This window comes from Canis lupus, chromosome 17, assembly GCF_011100685.1.
Source record: "Canis lupus familiaris isolate Mischka breed German Shepherd chromosome 17, alternate assembly UU_Cfam_GSD_1.0, whole genome shotgun sequence".
Taxonomy (NCBI): Eukaryota; Metazoa; Chordata; class Mammalia; order Carnivora; family Canidae; genus Canis; species Canis lupus.
This window is the reverse complement of record NC_049238.1, coordinates 61,713,377-61,736,062: the sequence shown is the minus strand read 5'-3', so window position 1 is coordinate 61,736,062 and position 22,686 is coordinate 61,713,377. Positions and strand designations below refer to the sequence as shown.

The 22,686-nt window shown below is 41.4% G+C and overlaps 1 pseudogene; it reads left to right on the top strand.

The window, feature by feature from the left end:
• Nucleotides 1–1,035: 1,035 nt before the first annotated feature.
• Nucleotides 1,036–22,663, top strand: LOC100685812 (annotated as a pseudogene).
• The last annotated feature ends 23 nt before the right edge of the window (nt 22,664–22,686 follow it).

Sequence of the window (22,686 nt, the reverse complement as noted above, 5' to 3'; positions counted from 1 at the left end):
AAATCCTGGTATCATTGCAACAGCCTCTTAACTTGGCCCCTTGCTTCTAATCCATCGTTCATTTAATAACTCAAGAATTTTGCAGAACATTGTTTTCATTTCATCTCTCTCTGTTCAAGACCTCTCAGAGAGACACCTTACACTTTATGCCACATCAAATCTAAACCAATCAAACTCTATAATCTTTCCCTCCAATTACAATTTACCACTAGTTTCTTTAGAAATCCTACTGAGGACATCAAGTTGGCCATTTAATCTAAATTCTAACCTTGATCATTTAAACCCTATTCTACTAAGTTGAAAGGAATATTGTTGAGATTTAATGCATTCTTTCATTTCATTTAAATGTATTTATTAAACACTTGCTATGTGCCAGGCACTATTGTGGGCATTGGACATGCCCTGGTCAATGGAACAGGCATGGTCCTTGCCCTCATGAAAGATGTAGTCCTACATAGACAGCTGTAAAGTTCTGCAAAGAACTATTCAAAGGCAAGGTGTTAGTCACATTATTTCTTCTATTTCCATGCCTGCCTGTGGTTCACCCTCCCTGAAATGTGTTTTCATTTCCTCTACTTCCTCAAATTATACCTGCCCTTAAAGTCTTCAACTAAATCCTAACTCTGCTAGGAAGCTCACACTGATCCTTTAACTACTATGTCATTCATAGCCTATACAACCTAGATCAGTACTTTAATACTTATTTGCTAGTATTACTCACTAATTGTTCTCTGAATGTTTTTTCCCCAACTAAATAGATTATAAGTTACCAGAGAGAAGGAATAATTCTTATATTCTAATATCTCACATGTCCAATAGCAACTGACTTAACCTTTCTGACCTCAGAACCTGCCTGTGTGAAATGTCATTATAATCACTCACAGTGCTATTGTGAAGATTTTAAACACACACACACAAAACAACAACAACAAACAAACCAGAGCTTGTATCCAAAATATACAAAGAATGCCTATAAGTCAATGAGTAAAAGATGACCTAACTTCTAAAAAAAAAAAAAAAAAAAAAGTTAAAGACATGAACAGACACTTCAGAAAAAGGGATATCAAAGAAGCCAATGAAAAGGTACCCAACCTTATTGGATATCAGGTAAGTGCCAGTTAAACCGCACTGAGAACCACTCGTATCTACCAAATACGCAAATTAAAAAGTGATCATATCAAGTGTGTGCAAAGAGGTAGAGTGACTAGAACTCTCAGCCTGGTAGTGATAGCATAAACAATGACCATAGTCATTGTGGAGAACAGTAGGGTAATATCTACTAAAGCTGAATATATGCAACCCTATGACCAAGTAATTCTATACCAGACATATAACCCAACAGAAATGCGTAAACAAGGGGATCCCCGGGTGGCTCAGCAGTTTAGCTCCTGCCTTTGGCCCAGGGCGTGGTCCTGGAGTCCCAGGATTGACTCCCACATCAGGCTCCCTTGCATGGAGCCTGCTTCTCCCTCTGCCTCTGTCTTTGTCTCTCCCCCCCCCCCCCCCCCCGCTGAATGAATAAATAAAATCTTAAAAATAAAATAAAATATAAATAAAAGAGTAAACAAAATAATCTACATAAAAGTGCCCAGCAATACTCCCTGGCATTAGTAAGTGTTCAATACATATGTGTTTACTATTTACCAGTGGATCTAGAGTAGTACCAAATCCATGGGAGGCATTTTTTTCACTTACTAATTCATTCAACAATTGACCATCTACTGAACTATATATACAGGGTATATAGTGATGAACAAAACACGAATAATTCTTGATCCCATAGAATATACAGTCTGATGGAGAAAGAGAGCCATTTAAAAGAATAACAAAAAACAATGCATAACCCAAAATCTGGCATTGTGATGCCCCAAGCTATGGTTTTCTTTTTTAAAATTCCCCTGGCTATTCGGGGTCTTTTCTGATTCCACACAAATCTTAAAATAATTTGTTCTAACTCTCTGAAGAAAGTCCATGGTATTTTGATAGGGATTGCATTAAACGTGTAAATTGCCCTGGGGTAACATGGACACTTTCACAATATAAATTCTGCCAATCCATGAGCATGGAATATTTTTCCATCTCTTTGTGTCTTCCTCAATTTCTTTCAAAAGTGTTCTATAGTTTTTAGGGTATAGATCCTTTACCTCTTTGGTTAGGTTTATTCCTAGGTATCTTATGCTTTTGGGTGCAATTGTAAATGGGATTGACTCCTTAATTTCTCTTTCTTCAGTCTCATTGTTAGTGTATAGAAATGCCACCGACTTCTGGGCATTGATTTTGTATCCTGCCACACTGCCAAATTGCTGTATGAGTTCTAGCAATCTTGGGGTGGAGTCTTTGGGGTTTTCTATGTAGAATATCATGTCATCAGCGAAGAGGGAGAGTTTGACTTCTTCTTTGCCAATTCGAATGCCTTTAATGTCTTTTTGTTGTCTGATTGCTGAGGCTAGGACTTCCAGTACTATGTTGAATAGCAGTGGTGAGAGTGGACATCCCTGTCTTGTTCCTGATCTCAGGGGAAAGGCTCCCATTGCTTCCCCACTGAAAATGATATTTGTTGTGGGCTTTTCGTAGATGGCTTTTAAGATGTCGAGGAATGTTCCCTCTATCCCTACACTCTGAAGAGTTTTGATTAGGAATGGATGCTGTATTTTGTCAAATGCTTTCTCTGCATCTATTGAGAGGATCATATGGTTCTTGGTTTTTCTCTTGCTGATATGATGAATCACATTGATTGTTTTACGAGTGTTGAACCAACCTTGTGTCCTGGGAATAAATTCTACAAGCACATGAGAAGATGCTCTGCATCACTTGCCATCAGGGAAATATAAATCAAAACCACAATGAGATACCACCTCACACCAGTGAGAATGGGGAACATTAACAAGGCAGGAAACCACAAATGTTGGAGAGGATGCGGAGAAAAGGGAACCCTCTTGCACTGTTGATGGGAATGTGAAATGGTGCAGCCACTCTGGAAAACTGTGTGGAGGTTCCTCAAAGAGTTAAAAATAGATCTGCCCTAAGACCCAGCTATTGCACTGCTGGGGATTTACCCCAAAGATACAGATGCAATGAAACACCAGGACACCTGCACCCCGATGTTTCTAGCAGCAATGTCCACAATAGCCAAACTGTGGAAGGAGCCTCGGTGTCCATCGAAAGATGAATGGATAAAGAAGATGTGGTCTACGTGTACAATGGAATATTCCTCAGCCATTAGAAATGACAAATACCCACCATTTGCTTCAACGTGGATGGAACTGGAGGGTATTATGCTGAGTGAAGTAAGTCAATCGGAGACGGACAAACATCATATGGTCTCATTCATTTGGGGAATATAGATAATAGTGAAAGGGAATAGAGGGGAAGGGAGAAGAAATGGGTAGGAAATATCAGAAAGGGAGACAGAAAATGGAAGACTACTTACTCTGGGAAACGAACTAGGGGTGGTGGAAGAGGAGGAGGGTGGGGGGTGGGGGTGACTGGTTGGCGGGCACTGAGGGGGGCACTTGACGGGATAAGCACTGGGTGTTATTCTATATGTTGGCAAATTGAACACCAATAAAAAATAAATTTATTATTTAAAAAAGTGAGGAATAAAGGATGGAATCATGGTTAAGAACATGGGCTCAGGGGTCAGCCTGTACTCAGATTATAATCAAGGTCTACCATTCACTCACAGTTTGTCCTTGGGCAAGTTACTTAACCTCTCTGTGCTTATGTTTGTGCATCTGTTAAAAACATTTCAAAAATTCTCAGGAAGTTCATCAACTAATCCTGGACATGTTAGGACCCCTTTATAGGTATTCCTGAATTTTAGAAAGAGGAGGTCAGCTCCTAGTTTGCAGAAAGTTTGCCTGAGACCCAGAGAAGGGTCTCTCCAGCCCTTTGGGAAAGGCAATCTGATATATACCTCTGTTGATCCCCCCTTGACCACATAAAATAGATCTTGGACCTGGAACACTTACTCACCAAGAGATAAAGAGCCCACACAGACTGCACTGTGCTTATCCCCTTGTGTGGGAATATCATTTCCTCTTTCAGATTTAGTGTGTACGCCTATGTTCTGCTTAAGTGTGTACATCACGTAGCACCTGGCCCGCTGCTCTATCTATTCCGTGTGAGGAGGGACAGGACCCTTCATTCTGTGGCACAAGTGGGGTGCATGCAATGGCCCTCGGTCAGCTTCCAGAGCCAGGGCTAGTCCATTGGCCTCCTGAGTTCCCAGCCTTAGCTCCTTCCAGATCTCTAACATTGGTTCCCTGGGCACGGAATGTATCTGCTTTGACCTCCTTGTTACACCTCAGGGAGAACATGTAGGTTTTGGGTCCCTAATGCTGAACAGGACATGAAGGAAAAGACAGAGTAGTCAAAGGAAGCAGCTGCACAAATGCCACCTCCTCCTTCCAGCCCATCACCCCCCTCCCCAGGAGGTGCCATGCCGAGTCAGTGACTGCCCCTCCATGAGCCTGGGAATATTTTTCATTTAAATTCAATTTAGGAAGGAGGCGGGGCAAGATGGTGGAAGAGTAGGGTCACCTGTCCCCACCAAATTACCCAGATAACTTTCAAATCATCCTGAAAACCTACGAATTCGGCTTGAGATTTAAAGAGAGAACAGCTGGAATGCTACAGTGAGAAGAGTTTGCGCTTCTATCAAAGTAGGAAGATGGGGGAAAAAAAGAAATAAAGAAAAGGCATCCAAAGGGGAAGGGCCCGACGAGGAGCTGGGCTAAGGGTGGGGGGAAGTGCCCCCAGGACAGGAAAGCCCGGTCCTGGAGAAGCAGGAGCTTCGCCAATCTTCCCAGACCTGGACGGACAGAAAGGCACTCGCAGGGAGTTGGAGCAGGATCCCAGGAGGGGCGGGGATGCCCTCAGGCTCCCTGGGACACTAACCGAGGACCTGTGCACCTGGGAGAGCGCCACACCCTGGCCGAGCTCCCTAAAGGGCTGCAGCGCGCGCCGGCTGACCCGGGGCTGCTCTGGGGCGGCTCCGGCAGAGGCTCCGCGCAGAGGGAGCTGCGCGGCCAAGAGCGCGACTCCAGGAGCACAGGGCGCCGGGACACAGCCCAGGATCCGGCCTCCCCCCGGGAACAGGCAGAGGTCGGGAGGGCCCAGGACAGCAAGGACACTTCCTGCCACCAGCTGTGCAGATCAGCGGCCCCCACCCCCCTAGCATCCAGGCCCCTGCAGACTGAGAGCTCCGGTAATTACTGCAGTGGCTCTTTTTCGCAAGGGGTTTGCCGCCAGAACACAGGTGCCGCTAAACCTAAACCAAAATGGGAAAGGAAAAGACTCACATCAACATCGTCGTCATTGGACACGTAGATTCGGGCAAGTCTACCACTACTGGCCATCTGATCTACAAATGTAGTGGGATCGACAAAAGAACTATCGAAAAATTTGAGAAGGGGGATCCCTGGGTGGCGCAGCGGTTTGGCGCCTGCCTTTGGCCCAGGGCGCGATCCTGGAGACCCGGGATCGAATCCCACATCAGGCTCCCGGTGCATGGAGCCTGCTTCTCCCTCTGCCTGTGTCTCTGCCTCTCTCTCTCTCTGTGTGTGACTATCATAAATAAATTTTAAAAAAAATTAAAAAAAAAGAAAGAAAAATTTGAGAAGGAGGCTGCTGAGATGGGAAAAGGCTCCTTCAAGTATGCCTGGGTCTTGGATAAACTGAAAGCTGAACGTGAACGAGGTATCACCATTGATATCTCCCTGTGGAAATTCGAGACCAGCAAGTATTATGTGACCATCATTGATGCCCCAGGGCACAGAGACTCTATCAAAAACATGATTACAGGCACATCTCAGGCTGACTGTGCTGTCCTGATTGTTGCTGCTGGTGTTGGTGAATTTGAAGCAGGTATCTCCAAGAATGGGCAGATCCGTGAGCATGCCCTTCTGGCTTACACACTGGGTGTAAAACAACTAATTGTTGGTGTTAACAAAATGGATTCCACTGAACCACCCTACAGCCAGAAGAGATACGAGGAAATTGTTAAGGAAGTCAGCACCTACATTAAGAAAATTGGCTACAACCCCAACACAGTAGCATTTGTGCCAATTTCTGTTTGGAATGGTGACAACATGCTGGAGCCAAGTGATAACATGCCTTGGTTCAAGGGATGGAAAGTCACCCGTAAAGATGGGAATGCCAGCAGAACCACACTGCTTGAAGCCCTGGATCGCATTCTGCCACCAACTCGTCCAACTGATAAGCCCTTGCGTCTGCCTCTCCGAGACGTCTACAAAATTGGTGGTATTGGTACTGCCCCAGTGGGTCGAGTGGAGACTGGTGTTCTTAAGCCTGGCATGGTGGTCACCTTTGCTCCAGTCAATGTTACAACTGAAGTAAAGTCTGTTGAAATGCACCATGAAGCTTTGAGTGAGGCTCTTCCTGGGGACAATGTGGGCTTCAATGTCAAGAACGTATCTGTCAAAGATGTTCGTCGTGGCACCGTGGCTGGTGACAGCAAAAATGACCCACCAATGGAAGCAGCTGGCTTCACGGCTCAGGTGATTATCCTGAACCATCCAGGCCAAATCAGTGCTGGATATGCACCTCTGCTGGATTGTCACACAGCTCACATTGCTTGCAAGTTTGCTGAGCTGAAGGAAAAGATAGATCGTCATTCTGGAAAGAAGCTGGAAGATGGTGCCAAGTTCTTGAAATCTGGGGATGCTGCCATTGTTGATATGGTTCCTGGCAAACCTATGTGGGTTGAGAGCTTCTCTGACTATCCTCCTCTGGGCTGTTTTGCTGTTCGTGACATGAGACAGACGGTTGCTGTGGGTGTCATCAAAGCAGTGGACAAGAAGGCAGCTGGAGCTGGCAAAGTCACCAAGTCTGCCCAGAAAGTTCAGAAGGCTAAATGAATATTATCCCCAATACCTGCCACCCCAGTCTTAATCAGTGGTGGAAGAACGGTCTCAGAACTGTTTGTGTCAATTGGCCATTTAAGTTTAATAGTAAAAGACTGGTTAATGATAACAATGCATTGTAAAACCTTCAGAAGGAAAGAAGAATGTTTTGTGGACCATTTTTTTTGTGTGTGCATGTGTGGCAGTTTTAAGTTATTAGTTTTTAAAATCAGTACTTTTTAATGGAAACAATTTTTTTTTTTAATGGAAACAATTTGACCAAAAATCTGTCACAGAATTTTGAGACCCATTAAAACAAAAGTTTAATGAGAAAAAAAATTACTGCAGTGGCTGACCCCAGGGCTGGAGAACTGGCCACTGCCACTGTTGTTGTTCCTCCTGGGGCCTCACAGGATAAACACCCCCCATAGCTTCACAGTGACCTCACAGGATAAACAGGTTAAACAACTTTCACGGAGCCCTGCACCAGGCAGGTGGCTGAGCAGCTCCCCCAAGGACTCACACCTGAGAATCAGCACAGCAGGGCCCTCCCCCAGAAGACCAGCTAGACGGACAGGGGAAAAAACAAGTTATTGACCAAGCAGCACTGGAAAGTTCCAGGGGAAGTCAAAGGATTTACAGTATATAGAATCAGAGGATACTCCGCCTTGTTTTCTGTTTTCTGTTTGATTCCCCCCCCTTTTTTTTTTCTTCTTTTTTTCCTTCTTTTTTTTCTTTTTTTTTCACTTTCTTTTCTTCTTTCTCTTCTCTCTTTTTCTCCTTTTCCCAATACAACTTGGTTTTCTCCACTCTGCACTGAGAAAAATGACTAGAAGGAAAAACTCACCTCAAATGAAAGAATCTCAAAAGACATGAAGAGAAATCTCACAGAGGAAGACATAGACATGGCCAACATGCACATGAGAAAATGCTCCGCATCACTTGCCATCAGGGAAATACAAATCAAAACCACAATGAGATACCACCTCACACCAGTGAGAATGGGGAACATTAACAAGGCAGGAAACCACAAATTTTGGAGAGAATACGGAGAAAAGGGAACCCTCTTGCACTGTTGGTGGGAATGTGAACTGGTGCAGCCACTCTGGAAAACTGTGTGGAGGTTCCTCAAAGAGTTAAAAATAGACCTGCCCTAAGACCCAGCTATTGCACTGCTGGGGATTTACCCCAAAGATTCAGATGCAATGAAACACCAGGACACCTGCACCCCGATGTTTCTAGCAGCAATGTCCACAATAGCCAAATTGTGTAAGGAGCCTCGGTGTCCACTGAAAGATGAGTGGATAAAGAAGATGTGGTCTATGTGTACAATGGAATATTCCTCAGCCATTAGAAACGACAAATACCCACCATTTGCTTCAACGTGGATGGAACTGGAAGGTATTATGCTGAGTGAAACAAGTCAATTGGAGAAGGACAAACATTGTATGTTCTCATTCATTTGGGGAATATAAATAATAGTGAAAGGGAATATAAGGGAAGGGAGAAGAAATGTGTGGGAAATATGAGAAAGGGAGACAGAACATAAAGACTCCTAACTCTGGGAAACGAACTAGGGGTGATGGAAGGGGAGGAGGGCGGGGTGTGGGGGTGAATGGGTGACAAGCACTGAGGGGGGCACTTGACGGGATGAGCACTGGGTGTTATTCTGTATGTTGGCAAATTGAACACCAATAAAAAATAAATTTATTATTAAAAAAAGAAAGAAAGAATCAGAAACAGTCCTCTCTCCCACAGAGTTACAAAATTTGGATTACAATTCAATGTCAGAAACCCAATTCAAGCACAATTATAAGCTACTGGTGGCTCTAGAAAAAAGCATAAAGGACTCAAGAGACTTCATGACTGCAGAATTTAGATCTAATCAGGCAGAGATTAAAAATCAATTAAATGAGATGCAATCCAAACTAGAGGTCCTAACGACGGTTAACAAGGTAGAAGAACGAGTGAGTGACATAGAAGACAAGTTGATGGCAAAGAGGGAAACTGAGGAAAAAAGAGAAAAACAACTAAAAGATCAGGAGGATAGATTAAGGGAAATAAATGACAGCCTGAGGAAGAAAAATCTACGTTTAATTGGGGTTCCCAAGGGCGCCGAAAGGGACAGAGGTCCAAAATATGTATTTGAACAAATCATAGCTGAAAACTTTCCTAATCTGGGAAGGGAAACAGGCATTCAGATCCAGGAAATACAGAGATCCCCCCCAAAATCAATAAAAACTGCTCAACACCTCGACATTTAATAGTGAAGCTTGCAAACTCCAAAGATAAAGAGAAGATCCTTAAAGCAGAAAGAGACAACAAAATCTCTAACTTTTATGGGGAGAAATATTAGATTAACAGCAGACCTCTCCACAAAGACCTGGCAGGCCAGAAAGGGCTGGCAGGATATATTCAGGCTCCTAAATGAGAAGAACATGCAGCCAAGAATACTTTATCCAGCAAGGCTCTAATTCAGAATAGAAGGAGAGATAAAGAGCTTCCAAGACAGGCAGAAACTGAAAGAATATGATACCATGAAGCCAGCTCTGCAAGAGATTTTAAGGGGGACCCATAAAAGAAAGAGGAAGTCCAATGGAACAATCCACAAAAACAGGGACTGAATAGGTAGGTATCATGATGACACTAAATTCGTATCTTTCAATACTTTCAACTCTGAATGTGAATGGCCTAATGACCCCATCAAAAGACGCAGGGTTTCAGACTGGATAAAAAAAAGCAGGACCCATCTATTTGCTGTTTATAAGAGACTCATTTTAGACATAAGGACACCTACAGCCTAAAAATAAAAGGTTGGAGAACCATGTACCATTCAAATGATCCTCAGAAGAAAGCAGGGGTAGCCATCCTTATATCAGATAAACTAAAGTTTATCCCAAAGACTGTAGTAAGAGATGAAGAGGGACACTATATCATACTTAAAGGATCCATCCAACAGGTGGACTTAACAATCATCAATATATATGCCCCGAGTGTGGGAGCTGCCAAATATATCAATCAATTAATAACCAAAGTTAAGACGTACTTAGATAATAATACACTTATACTTGGTGACTTCAATGTAGCACTTTCTACAATCGATAGGTCTCCTAAGCACAACATCTCCAAAGAAACAAGAGCTTTAAATGATACACTGGACCAGATGGATTTCACAGATATTTACAGAACTTTACATCCAAACGCAACTGAATACACAACACAAATACACACACAATACACATACACAAATACACAATACAAATACACTGAATACACACTTAAGAATTCTTCTCAAGTGCACATAGAACTTTCTCCAGAATAGACCACATACTGGGTCACAAATCAGGTCTGAACTGACACCAAAAGATTGGGATCGTCCCCTGCGTATTTTCAGACCATAATGCTTTGAAATTAGAACTAAATCACAAGAAGAAGTTTGTAAGGATTTCAAACACGTGGAGGTTAAGGACGATCCTGCTAAAAGATGAAAGGGTCAACCAGGAAATTAGAGAGGAATTAAAAAGATTCATGGAAACTAATGAGAATGAAGATACAACCATTCAAAATCTTTGGGATACAGCAAAAGCAGTCCTGAGGGGGAAATACATCACAATACAAGCATCCATCCAAAAACTGGAAAGAACTCAAATACAAAAGCTAAGCTTACACCTAAAGGAGCTAGAGAAAAATAAAACCGCAAATAGATCCGACACCCAGCAGAAGAAGAGAGTTAATAAAGATTCGAGCAGAACTCAATGATATAGAGACCAGAAGAACTGTGGAAGAGATCAACAAAATCAGGAGTTGGTTCTTTGAAAGAATTAATAAGATAGACAAACCATTAGCCAGCCTTATTAAAAAGAAGAGAGAGAAGACTCAAATTACTAAAATCATGAATGAGAAAGGAGAAATCACTACCAACACCAAGGAAATACAAACGATTTTAAAAACATATTATGAGCAGCTATAACAACAAAAATTAGGCAATCTAGAAGAAATGGACTCATTTCTGGAAAACCACAAACTACCAAAACTGGAACTGGAAGAAATAGAAAACCTGAACAGGTCAATAACCAGGGAGGAAATTGAAGCAGTCATCAACAACCTCCCAAGACACAAAAGTCCAGAGCCAGATGGCTTCCCTGGGGAATTCTATCAAACGTTTAAAGAAGAAACCATACCTATTCTACTAAAGCTGTTCAGAAAGATAGAAAGAGATGGAGTACTTCCAAACTCGTTTTATGAGGCCAGCATTGCCTTAATTCCAAAACCGGACAAAGACCCCACCAAAATGGAGAATTATAGACCAATATCCCTGATGAACATGAATGCAAAAATTCTCAACAAGATACTAGCCAATAGCATACAACAATACATTAAGAAGATTATTCACTGGGCAGCCCCAGTGGTGCAGCAGTTTAGCGCCGCTGATAGCCCAGGGAGTGATCCTGGAGACCCTGGATCGAGTCCCACATCGGGCTTCCTGTATGGAGCCCGCTTCTCCCTCTGCCTGTGTCTCTGCCTCTCTCTCTCTCTCTCTCTCTGAATGAATAAATAAGTAAATTTTTTTTTAAGTTTAAAAAAAATAAGAAGATTATTCACCATGACCAAGTAACATTTATCCCCGGGATGTAAGGCTGGTTCAACACTCATAAAATAATCAATGTGATTCATCATATCAGCAAGAGAAAAACCAAGAACCATATGATCCTCTCATTGGATGCAGAGAAAGCATTTGACAAAATACAGCATCCATTCCTGATCAAAACTCTTCAGAGTGTAGGGATAGAGGGAACATTCCTCGACATCTTAAAAGCCATCTACGAAAAGCCCACAGCAAATATCATTCTAAATGGGGAAGCAGTGGGAGCCTTTTCCCTAAGTTCAGGAACAAGACAGGGATGTCCACTCTCACCACTGCTATTCAACATAGTACTGGAAGTCCTAGCCTCAGCAATCAGACAACAAAAGTCATTCAAATTGGCAAAGAAGAAGTCAAACACTCCCTCTTCACCAATGACATGATACTCTACATAGAAAACCCCAAAGACTCCACCCCAAGATTGCTAGAACTCATACCACAATTTGGCAGTGTGGCAGGATACGAAATCAATGCCCAGAAGTCGGTGGCATTTCTATACACTAACAATGAGACTGAAGAAAGAGAAATTAAGGAGTCAATCCCATTTACAATTGCACCCAAAAGCATAAGATACCTAGGAATAAACCTAACCAAAGAGGTAAAGGATCTATACCCTAAAAACTATAGAACACTTTTGAAAGAAATTGAGGAAGACACAAAGAAATGGAAAAATATTCCATGCTCATGGATTGGCAGAATTAATATTGTGAAAATGTCAATGTTCCCAGGGCAGTTTACACGTTCAATGCAATCACTATCAAAATACCAGGGACTATCTTCAGAGAGTTGGAACAAATTATTTTAAGATTTGTGTGGAATCAGTAAAGACCCCGAATAGCCAGGGGAATTTTAAAAAAGAAAACCATAGCTGGGGGCATCACAATGCCAGATTTCAGGTTGTACTACAAAGCTGTGGTCATCAAGACAGTGTGGTACTGGCACAAAAACAGACACATAGATCAATAGAACAAAATAGAGAATCCAGAAGTGGACCCTCAACTTTATGGTCAACTAATATTCGACAAAGGAGGAAAGACTATCCACTGGAAAAAAGATAGTCTCTTCAATAAATGGTGCTGGGAAAATTGGACACCCACATGCAGAAGAATGAAACTAGACCACTCTCTTTCACCATACACAAAGATAAACTCAAAATGGATGAAAGATCTAAATGTGAGACAAGATTCCATCAAAATCCTAGAGGAGAACACAGGCAACACCCTTTTTGAACTCGGCCACAGTAACTTCTTGCAAGATACATTCACGAAGGCAAAAGAAACAAAAGCAAAAATGAACTATTGGGACTTCATCAAGATAAGAGAAGCAAAGGATACAGTCAACAAAACTCAAAGACAACCTACAGAATGGGAGAGGATATTTGCAAATAAAGGGCTAGTCTCCAAGATCTATAAAGAACTTATTAAACTCGACACCAGAGAAACAAACAATCCAATCATGAAATGGGCAAAAGACATGAACAGAAATCTCACAGAGGAAGACATAGACATGGCCAACATGCACATGAGAAAATGCTCTGCATCACTTGCCATCAGGGAAATACAAATCAAAACCACAATGAGATACCACCTCACACCAGTGAGAATGGGGAAAATTAACAAGGCAGGAAACCACAAATGTTGGAGAGGATGTGGAGAAAAGGGAACCCTCTTACACTGTTGGTGGGAATGTGAACTGGTGCAGCCACTCTGGAAAACTGTGTGGAGGTTCCTCAAAGAGTTAAAAATAGACCTGCCCTAAGACCCAGCTATTGCACTGCTGGGGATTTACCCCAAAGATACAGATGCAGTGAAATGCCGGGACACCTGTACCCCGATGTTTCTAGCAGCAATGTCCACAATAGCCAAACTGTGGAAGGAGCCTCGGTGTCCATCGAAAGATGAATGGATAAAGAAGATGTGGTCTATGTATACAATGGAATATTCCTCAGCCATTAGAAACGACAAATACTCACCATTTGCTTCGACGTGGGTGGAACTGTAGGGTATTATGCTGAGTGAAATAAGTCAATCGGAGAAGGACAAACATTACATGGTCCTATTCATTTGGGGAGTATAAAAAATAGTGAAAGGGATTAAAGGAGAAAGGAGAGAAAATGAGTGGGAAATATCAGAAAGGGAGACAGAACATGAAAGACTACTATCTCTGGGAAACGAACTAGGAGTGGTAGAAAGGGAGGTGGGCGGGGGGTGGGGGTGACTGAGTGATGGGCACTGAGGGCGGCACTTGATGGGATGAGCACTGGGTGTTATTCTATATGTTGGCAAATTGAACACCAATAAAAAATAAATTTACAAAAAATAAAAAAATAAAAAATAAATAAATTCAATATAGTTACCATATAGTGTATTATTGGTTTCAGATGTAGAATTTAGTGATTCATCAGCTGCATATGACACCCAGTGCTCATTCCATCAAGTGCCCTCCTTAATGTCCATCACCAGTAACCCCATCCCCCCACTCCCTTCCCTTCCAGTGGCCCTCAGTTTGTCTCCTAGAGTTAAGAATCTCTCATGGTTTGCCTCCCTCTCTGTTTTTATCTTATTTTATTATTTTTTGCTTCCATTCCCCTACGCTCATCTGTTTTGTTTCTTAAATTCCACATGTAAGTGAAATCATATGGTCTTCTCTGACTGATTTATTTTGCTTAGCATAATACCCTCTAGTTCCATCCATGTCATTGTAAATGGTAAGATTTCATTCTTTTTGATGGCTGGGTAATATTTCATATTTCATATTGGAACATATATGTTATATATATAATGAATATAATATGTATAATATATAATGAATATAATATAATTATATTATATATTTATATAGATGATATATAATGATATCATCATTATATGATGATTATATATATGAGCCAGGCACGTAGCATTAGAACATTTAATGATGAGGTGATTCTGATTGGCTTTGGGGAACCAATGCCGTCCACCCTGTTTGAAGGCTTTGATTAGCCACCATTATTCAGCAGAGAGCACCTGCAGTGGATCTGTCAAAAATCCCCAGCAATAGCCAAAATAGTCAAAATATAGGAAGAGACCATGTCCATGACAGATGAATGGATAAAGAAGATATGGTATAATGGAATATTACTCAGCCATATACTCAGTATATATACTGAGCCATATATTCTCTCTTTCTCTCTCTCTCTCTCATATATATATATATATATATATATATATATATATATATATATGTGTGTGTGTGTATGTGTGTGCTTATACTATATGTGTTTCATATATATATATGCTTATAACATATAAGCATAATTTCAGAAATATATATATATATATGTGTGTGTGTATGTGTGTGCTTATACTATATGTGTTTCATATATATATATGCTTATAACATATAAGCATAATTTCAGAAATAAGTCCTGATACATAAGGAAAGTTAAATGTCACCATTATTTGTTCACTGAGTTTATTATCTTCTTCCAAGAAGATTCAAAGGACAAGAGTTTTCTATTTCTTTTCCATTTTCTGGTCAAGAAAAGCTTGGCTAGGCTAAGCAATAACATGTCAGGGACCTTGGAGTCCACCTCACACCCCAGTTCATTCAGCTACACCCCTTCCTCATTGTGAACATGATTGAGGGAAGTATTAAATTTCTATAATTATTGGCCCAAGTGTTTTTAAAGGCACCTTATTCAGATGGAACAAATGCTTCACATGTAATCATGCTGAGCCCCGTAATAAGGATAATAACTGGGATTTGTAAAGAGCTTTTCCCCAGATGAGTTTAAAACACACAACAATACAGCATTTCCTTGAGCCACACAATAGCCCAGGGACGCACCCAAGACACGATGACCACCTGATTTGACTGCTATGACACAGAGAAATTTCATAAGTTGTCTGAGGTTGCACAGCAGGCAGAGTTGGAATGGGCACTGGGTTAGCCGCCCCCAGCAGTGACTTCTTCAATCACGAACCTTCTCCCACAGAGAACTCAATGCCTTTATATGACCTCGTAGCCTCCTGTAATCTGAACATGACTGTGGACATTCCTAAGAGTTCCTCCCTCACTGCTGAGGGGCCAAGGCCACACCACCAGAAGGCTGTCACAGCAGAAGCTGTGGCGATGTGACACCATTTGGCCATGGACTCCAGGTCAGAAACTATCCTCTGTATGATGGCAGTGTGGGTGGTATAGTGGCAAAACCACCAGCTCTGATACAAAACAGACCATGGTTGAAGCCCAGTCACCCTGCTATGTGACTATGGCAGGCTCTCCATCTTTGGGGGCGACAGAGTAGATGCTCGGTAAATATCACTTTCCCTTCTGATAGCAAGAACATGAGATATCAATTTCCAGGGTGCTCTGCTTTTATCTTCCCTAATGGGAAAGAATAAATTTTAGACAAAAGGATAAAAGAGAAGACCAAAATGGAGATTTCGGATATTCTGAATGGTGGCAATGCAGGGGGGAGGGCTGGAAGACACAAAAGGCAAGAAGAGGCACAGAAAGAAAGGACAACAAAAAACAGAGATTGAAATATTAAGTGGAGGGGAAGACAAAAGGAAGGACGAAAAGAGATCATCAGAAAATGAGAGAGACCCAGGGAACTAGACAAGCGAAACACAGAAGAGGTCAGCAGATCTTTAATCACACACAAAACCCTGAGGCAGCCAGTCTGGCTGCCAAAGCCTGGTTTACCAAGAGGGTGGGAAGACATTTACACAAAGACAATTCTCAAAAGAAAAGTTTTCAAAGCAAGAATTATAATTATTTGTATTACTGTTAATGAATCATCCCAACAATGGCACTACTGGCTGCAGGGAACTTATTCATCAGGCCACTGCTCCTGAGGCACCCAGAGCTCTGGCTTCTCCTGGGTCACGGGAGTCAGGCCTCTCTCTTGCTCCTCCAGAAATGGAGGAAACACTTCAGCCAGTGTCTGGGGACCCTCTTAATATGGGCACAACAGTTTCCTACACAAATTCAAAAACAGTGGGATGTAATTGAGTCACATATATAGAATATCTCTTTTCAGAAGCCATTTTTATTTTCTTTTGTTTAATAAATAATATACTTAGGGCATTCCCTGAAATTAATTGCCCACGGCCATGGAGATGTTCAGGGGAGAAACTGGGTAGAATTGACATTTTGTGTTTTTGTTACAAACTTTAGGAAAATATTCCAGATGTCTTTATCACACACAATCTTAGAAATCATATAAGAGACTTAAAAACAAGCAAACAAACCAAATTAGAGGTACAAAGATTTGGGACCCAGGTCTGTGATTCACTATGTTTCACGATCACCTCTTGTGGCCTCGGTGTTTCTTTCTATGACAGGGATGAAAGTATTTGCTCATAGAGCTATTCTCAAAGTCAGTATAACTAACAGAAAAGGAACTACAGTGCTCCCCAGAAAATAAATTCACCATTATTCATTTTAATTAATTTTATAGTTCTTATCAGCTTGCCATTTCCACAAGGCTATTACAAGTTTCTCTGATACAGTTTACTTTATAGCCCTTAACGAGATTATAGGACTAGCTATCTCTAAGAGAAGACTACAAACTTGCAATAAAGATGAGTGGAAATTATTTTTATTGTCATATAAGATTCTGTGAGAGTACAGCCACCTATACATAATTCCTTTGAAACTAAGGAACAACATATGAACTGGTGAAATTGAAAATGGCTTTTGTGTCATTATCTCAGGGTCTTGAGATTGAGCCCCACATGGGGCTCTGTGCTGCAGGTTGAGTTTGCTTGAGATTCTCCCTCTCCCTCTGCCCCTCCCCTTTCTTTCTCTTAAAAAAGAAAGAAAGAGAAAGAAAGAAAGAAAGAAAAAAAGAAAGAAAGAAAGAAAGAAAGAAAGAAAGAAAGAAAGAAAGAAAGAAAGAAAGAAAGAAAGAAAGAAAGGTCTTTAATAATAATGAAAAAAAAAACACTTCTGGGACACGTGGGTGGCTCAGTCAGTTAAGCGTCTGACTTCTACTCAGGTCATGATCCCAGGATCCCAGAATGGAGCCCCACATCAGGCTCCCTGCTCAGCAGGGAGTCTGCTTCTCCCTCTCCCTCTCTCAATCTCTGTATCTCAAATAAATAAATAAAACATTTTTTTTAAAAAAAAACCACTTCTTTCTAGGCTCATAATAGTGAAAGAGAATAGAACCAAATAGAAATGGTCCCGCTGGTGAAATTCTACAAAAATCAGTGAAATTTCAACAGAACACCAACTCTGCAGCCCACAGATCCTCTCCTGGGTCCATGTTTTTGCTGCTAGAAAATCATTATCTCTACTGCAGTGCTAGCATCTTATACTTGTATAGCAGATAGACAAAAGGAGAGGGGTCATGAGGGGCAGAACCACCAGCATGGGGAACAAGATGGCATGAGAGCAAGCATATAATGTAACTGGATTATTAGTCCAACATACCCAACCATGTGCTATCATAAATAGAAAGACCTTATTTGGGACCAAAATGGCACAGATCAAGAACCAATGTATTTTACTTTCAAGAATTGAGGCCACTCTTGCCTCACCAGATTTTTCTTGAGAGTACTTCAGCATTCAGTCAGCACACTCTGGTGGTGCTATAGCCTTACAGTGGGTGTAAGGGACACCTGTCCCTCAGAGGTCAAGCTGTGGACAGAAAGCAATAGGAACGACACTCAAAGAACACAGAGATTAAAGGCTTGCTGGAGAAGAAACCAGTGGAATGGAGTTTGGTTGGCAATGAATCAGTCCATTAGATACCAAGGGAGTTGTCTACAAAAGATGTCTGGCAAAAGGGTGCAATCAAAACTCCTATATAAGCACCAGGATCCCCAAATCAGTATTCCACAAGCTCTCAGCCTAAGTCCTTCATTTCTCTTGGCAACCTAGGTAAGTCCTTCAAGAAAAATTCTTTTTCTCTTTTAATACCTATTTCTCTTTCATAGTACTCTTACACAGACAATTAGATTGTGCAGATTGTGTAATTTTGCCTTTCTGGATAATTCTATGACTTTCCCAACCATGACATGTTCTTATTCGAATGAGAGAAGCAAAATCTTAGTGGACTTCACCCTAAAGCTAATATTTTCAGAATCCTCTATTGTCTTCAAGAAAGGAAACATCTGAAGAAAGGTTCCTGTTTTAGTCTCTAACCATTGGATGTCCATTATTGAATGGCACTGTGTAATTCCGTATCTCCTCCTCCATGCTTTGAGTTCCTTGAGGAAACGAATGGTTTCTTATTCATTCACATTCCCAGAGTACAATACTACACTGGCACAAAATAAATAGTTAACAAGTGCTTGTTGAATCAGTTCATTTATTACTTTTGCCATCACAGCATTCTCTACCTGCAAAGGGCTTCAGAGGCCAGGTGGCCAGTGGTTCTCAAAGCTGCAACAGAATGAGCCAGGAGCTTTTTAAATGCAGAGTCCAGGGTCCCACCACAGATATACTAAATGACTATCTCTGGAGGTGGGACTTGGAGTCTTTTTCTCTAAAGATCCCCTGGTGATTCTAAACTACAGCAAAGCTTGGGAACCACAGACCTAATCCAACATACCACTCAAATTAGGAATCATTCATTTGTTCATGCATCCATCCATCAAACATTTTTTGAACTTTTACTATATTCTAGGCACTAGGAAAAATATAAAAATAGATAGGACATGGTCCTGGACTTTGCAGAACAATTTTTAAAGGAGTAAAATAAGAAAAAGTAATTCATATACAACGTGACATGTAATAACAGCAGTAAGTACAAAGGAAAAGATAATCTCACGGAGATGATTCTCTAGGCCTGCTCTTTACTTCTTAAGCCAGGTAGTCTAGTACAGACAACCTTTGGAAACCCTTCCATCAGCACATCTACAGAGGACACTTCAGATGTGGAAGGAGAGGCCATGCTATCTTCATTCCAGATGACTTCAGGGCTACAAAGCCAACGGGGCCTGTTTAGTTTCTGTCCTCTTCTTTTTGGGAATTATCGTAAGAGCATTATCATTGGAAATGAAAGATGAAGTAAAAATGCCAAATTTCACAATTTATGCAAGCCAGTTAGACATCTGGCATTATAGATAGGTCACATTTTTACACTGCTATCTGCTTCCAAGAAATGAAGAAAGAAGAGATTTTAACAAATCAGGAATATAAAACTTGACTTAAGTATTCTTTGTCACATCCCAGGTATACTCTAGTTGGCAAAACAAGATGCCTCACTGTCTTCTGAGGAGCGTCACCAGTATCACCAATGTTTTCCACAATCATGTGAAGAGTGATGGACACTGTCAGAGGTTGACCAGAACAGAACTTAAGAAACTTTTCCAACAAGAGTTTGGAAATGCTCTGGAGGTAAGAAGAACAATCACTCTCATTGCCCATGTACTCTGCTCCTTGGGACTGTCTTCTTGGCTCCAGTGGCACTACTCTCTCCTGCTTGTCCTCCTGCCTCTCTGCTATATCTTCTCAGGATTATTTCAAGTTCCTCTTTCTCTGCCTTGTCACTTAAGGGCTGATGTTCTCTGGGATTCCCTTCTCATTCTGTGTGCTCCCCCTGGTAATTCTTCTAACTGTCTCTGCTTCAACCATTCTCTGGATACTGTGCCTTTCAGTCGATTCACCAGTCAGGATCTCTCTCCTAAGCTTCAGACACCTTAAATAGCCCACGGATAGTGTAGCCCAAACTCAAACTTTGCAGAACTCTACCTTCAAATCTTGTTCTCCTTCTACATTCCATATCTCAGCAAATACAGCAGTATCACCCACTCACTTGTCTAATCCAAGAATCTGAACACTAGCCTTGACAGCTCCATCTCTGACCTATTCTGTCACATCTAATTCAATCACCGAGACCTGTTATACTGACTTCTAAATAAATCTCTCTCAGACCTGTCCACTTCTCTCCTTAACTGCTGCCCATGCACTGGTTCAGGCCACTAGCATCTCTACCTCGATTGCTGCAAGGGTGTTCTAATTAGTTTCCCCACCTCTTTTCTTGCCTCTCCCTATTGCCACCACCTAGTACCTGTTACCTAACTACAGCCAAAGTGATTGGGTTTAGGTGTTTGTTTCACTTACTCCCTTCTCACCCCGTGGAACACAGTGTGTAGTAACTGCCTGTTTACTTGTCTGTAAAGGGAGCAACCATGACTGCCATGTTTTCCTTTGTATTTCTAGCACCTGGCACCATTCTGGCACACATTTATCCATTCACTCATTCAACCAATATTTACTTAGCATTGGCTAAATACAAAGTATATTTCAAGGCTCTGGGGGGAAGATTAATGAGCAAAATAGACATGCTCTTGCCTTCAAAATGTTTACAGACGATAAATAATCATAAAACGATTAGCTAAAAACAATGATAAATGTTATGTTTTAAGGGGGAGTGAGAGAAGATGCTTTGAGGAAGTGACGTTTAAGTTAAGACTTGAAGAAAAAAAATAAATTAAGACTTGAAGGATGTGTAGAAGTTGGCAGGGCAAAGACTGAGAAGAGGAGAGTTCCAGAGAAGAAGAGTATTAAAAGTCCCTAAGTCAGGAAATAGCTTCATATGTTCAAAGAACTGGAAGAAAAGGCAAATGTGGCTTGAGGTGGCAGGAGACGAAGGTTGTGAATGGGGCTGGGACTGAATAACGAAGAGCTTTGTCAACCATGTTAAGGAATTGAAATTTTTCCCCAAACATAACAGAAGGCCATTAAAAAATTGAGTGGAGGGGCAGCTCAGGTGGCTCAGTGGTTTAGCACCACCTTCAGTCCAGGGCGTGATCCTGAAGACCCCGGGGGGTCAAGTCCCACATCGGGCTCCCTGCATGGAGCCTGCTTCTCCCTCTGCCTGTGTCTCTGCCTCTCTCTCTCTCTCTCCCCCCGCACCCCCGTCTCTCATGAATAAATAAAAAAATCTTTTTAAAAAATTAAGTGGAGGAATAACAAGACCTAATTTACAATTTAAGTTATTTGACTTCTGGGTGGAGAATAGATTGTACGGGGGCAAAAGAAGAAACCAATAGACCTGTGAGAAGGCTACTACAACAGTGCAGGCAAAGATGATGATAGGTTAGATTGAGATCCAAGCAATGAGAAAGAAAATGAATAGATGAGCTGATAATTACATTTTGGAGGTAGAAACTGAAGGCTTTGTGGTCAACTGGATTGGAAGGTAAATGAGGAAAGATCAAAGACAGCTACCAAGCTTCTGACTTGAAAATTTGGAAAGGATAATGGTGCCATTTACTAAGATGGGGGGGGGGGGGTTGATGAGAAGTAGACATGGGGGGAAACTCATGAATTCTGAATTGGATATTGAACTCTAAAGCTGGAAGGTGAAATTCTTTTATTTGTGATATATCACAGAGGATGTCACCAAAGCAGTTGAGTATATAGATATGGAACTCAGAAGAGAGATCTGGTCCAAAGACAGAAATTTAATTATCATTTTCTGACTTAAAGCTACAAGAATAGGGGAAGTGGGTGCTTCCTGCTGGGCTGCTGGCCTGCCGCTCCACTTCCGTCTACTTCCTGGCGGGAAGCGCTTTCCCCACAGGACATCAATGCAAGCCTGAATAAGAAAAACAATTTCTTCTTCCTAAGCCAGGGCATATCAGTTATATAGAAATACCACTTTGGGAAACAGTCTCCAGGAGAGCCTTGATGAGCTCATACAGTCTCAACAGATCACCCCCCAACTTGCCCTTCAAGTTCTACTTCAGTTTGATAAAGCTATAAATTCAGCATTGGCGCAGAGGGTTAGGAACAGAGTCAATTTCAGGGGCTCTCTAAATACAGATTCTGTGATAACGTGTGGGTCTTTGTATTAAACGATGTTGAATTCAGAGAGGTGACAGAACTTATTAAAGTGGATAAAGTGAAAATTGTAACCTGTGATGGTAAAAATACTGCCTCCAATACTACAGAATGAATAGGGGAAAAAATCGCTTTTTTATGCCATCTTCTGTTATTATTCATCGAGTTTTTGAAGAGAAGCATAGAAGAGACTTTTTTTTATTTATTCTAGCATCGCAGAAATGACTACACTGTGCTATATATACTACCAGAATTCCAGTTGAAAGAAGCTTATAACTGTAGCCTCTTGCATTACCTTTTCAGCATGAAGAAACAGTTTTTTTTAATGACAAACATTGTTGCCTTCCTAAGAACATTCTAGAATAAACTCATTTTAAAACTCCAAAAAAAAAA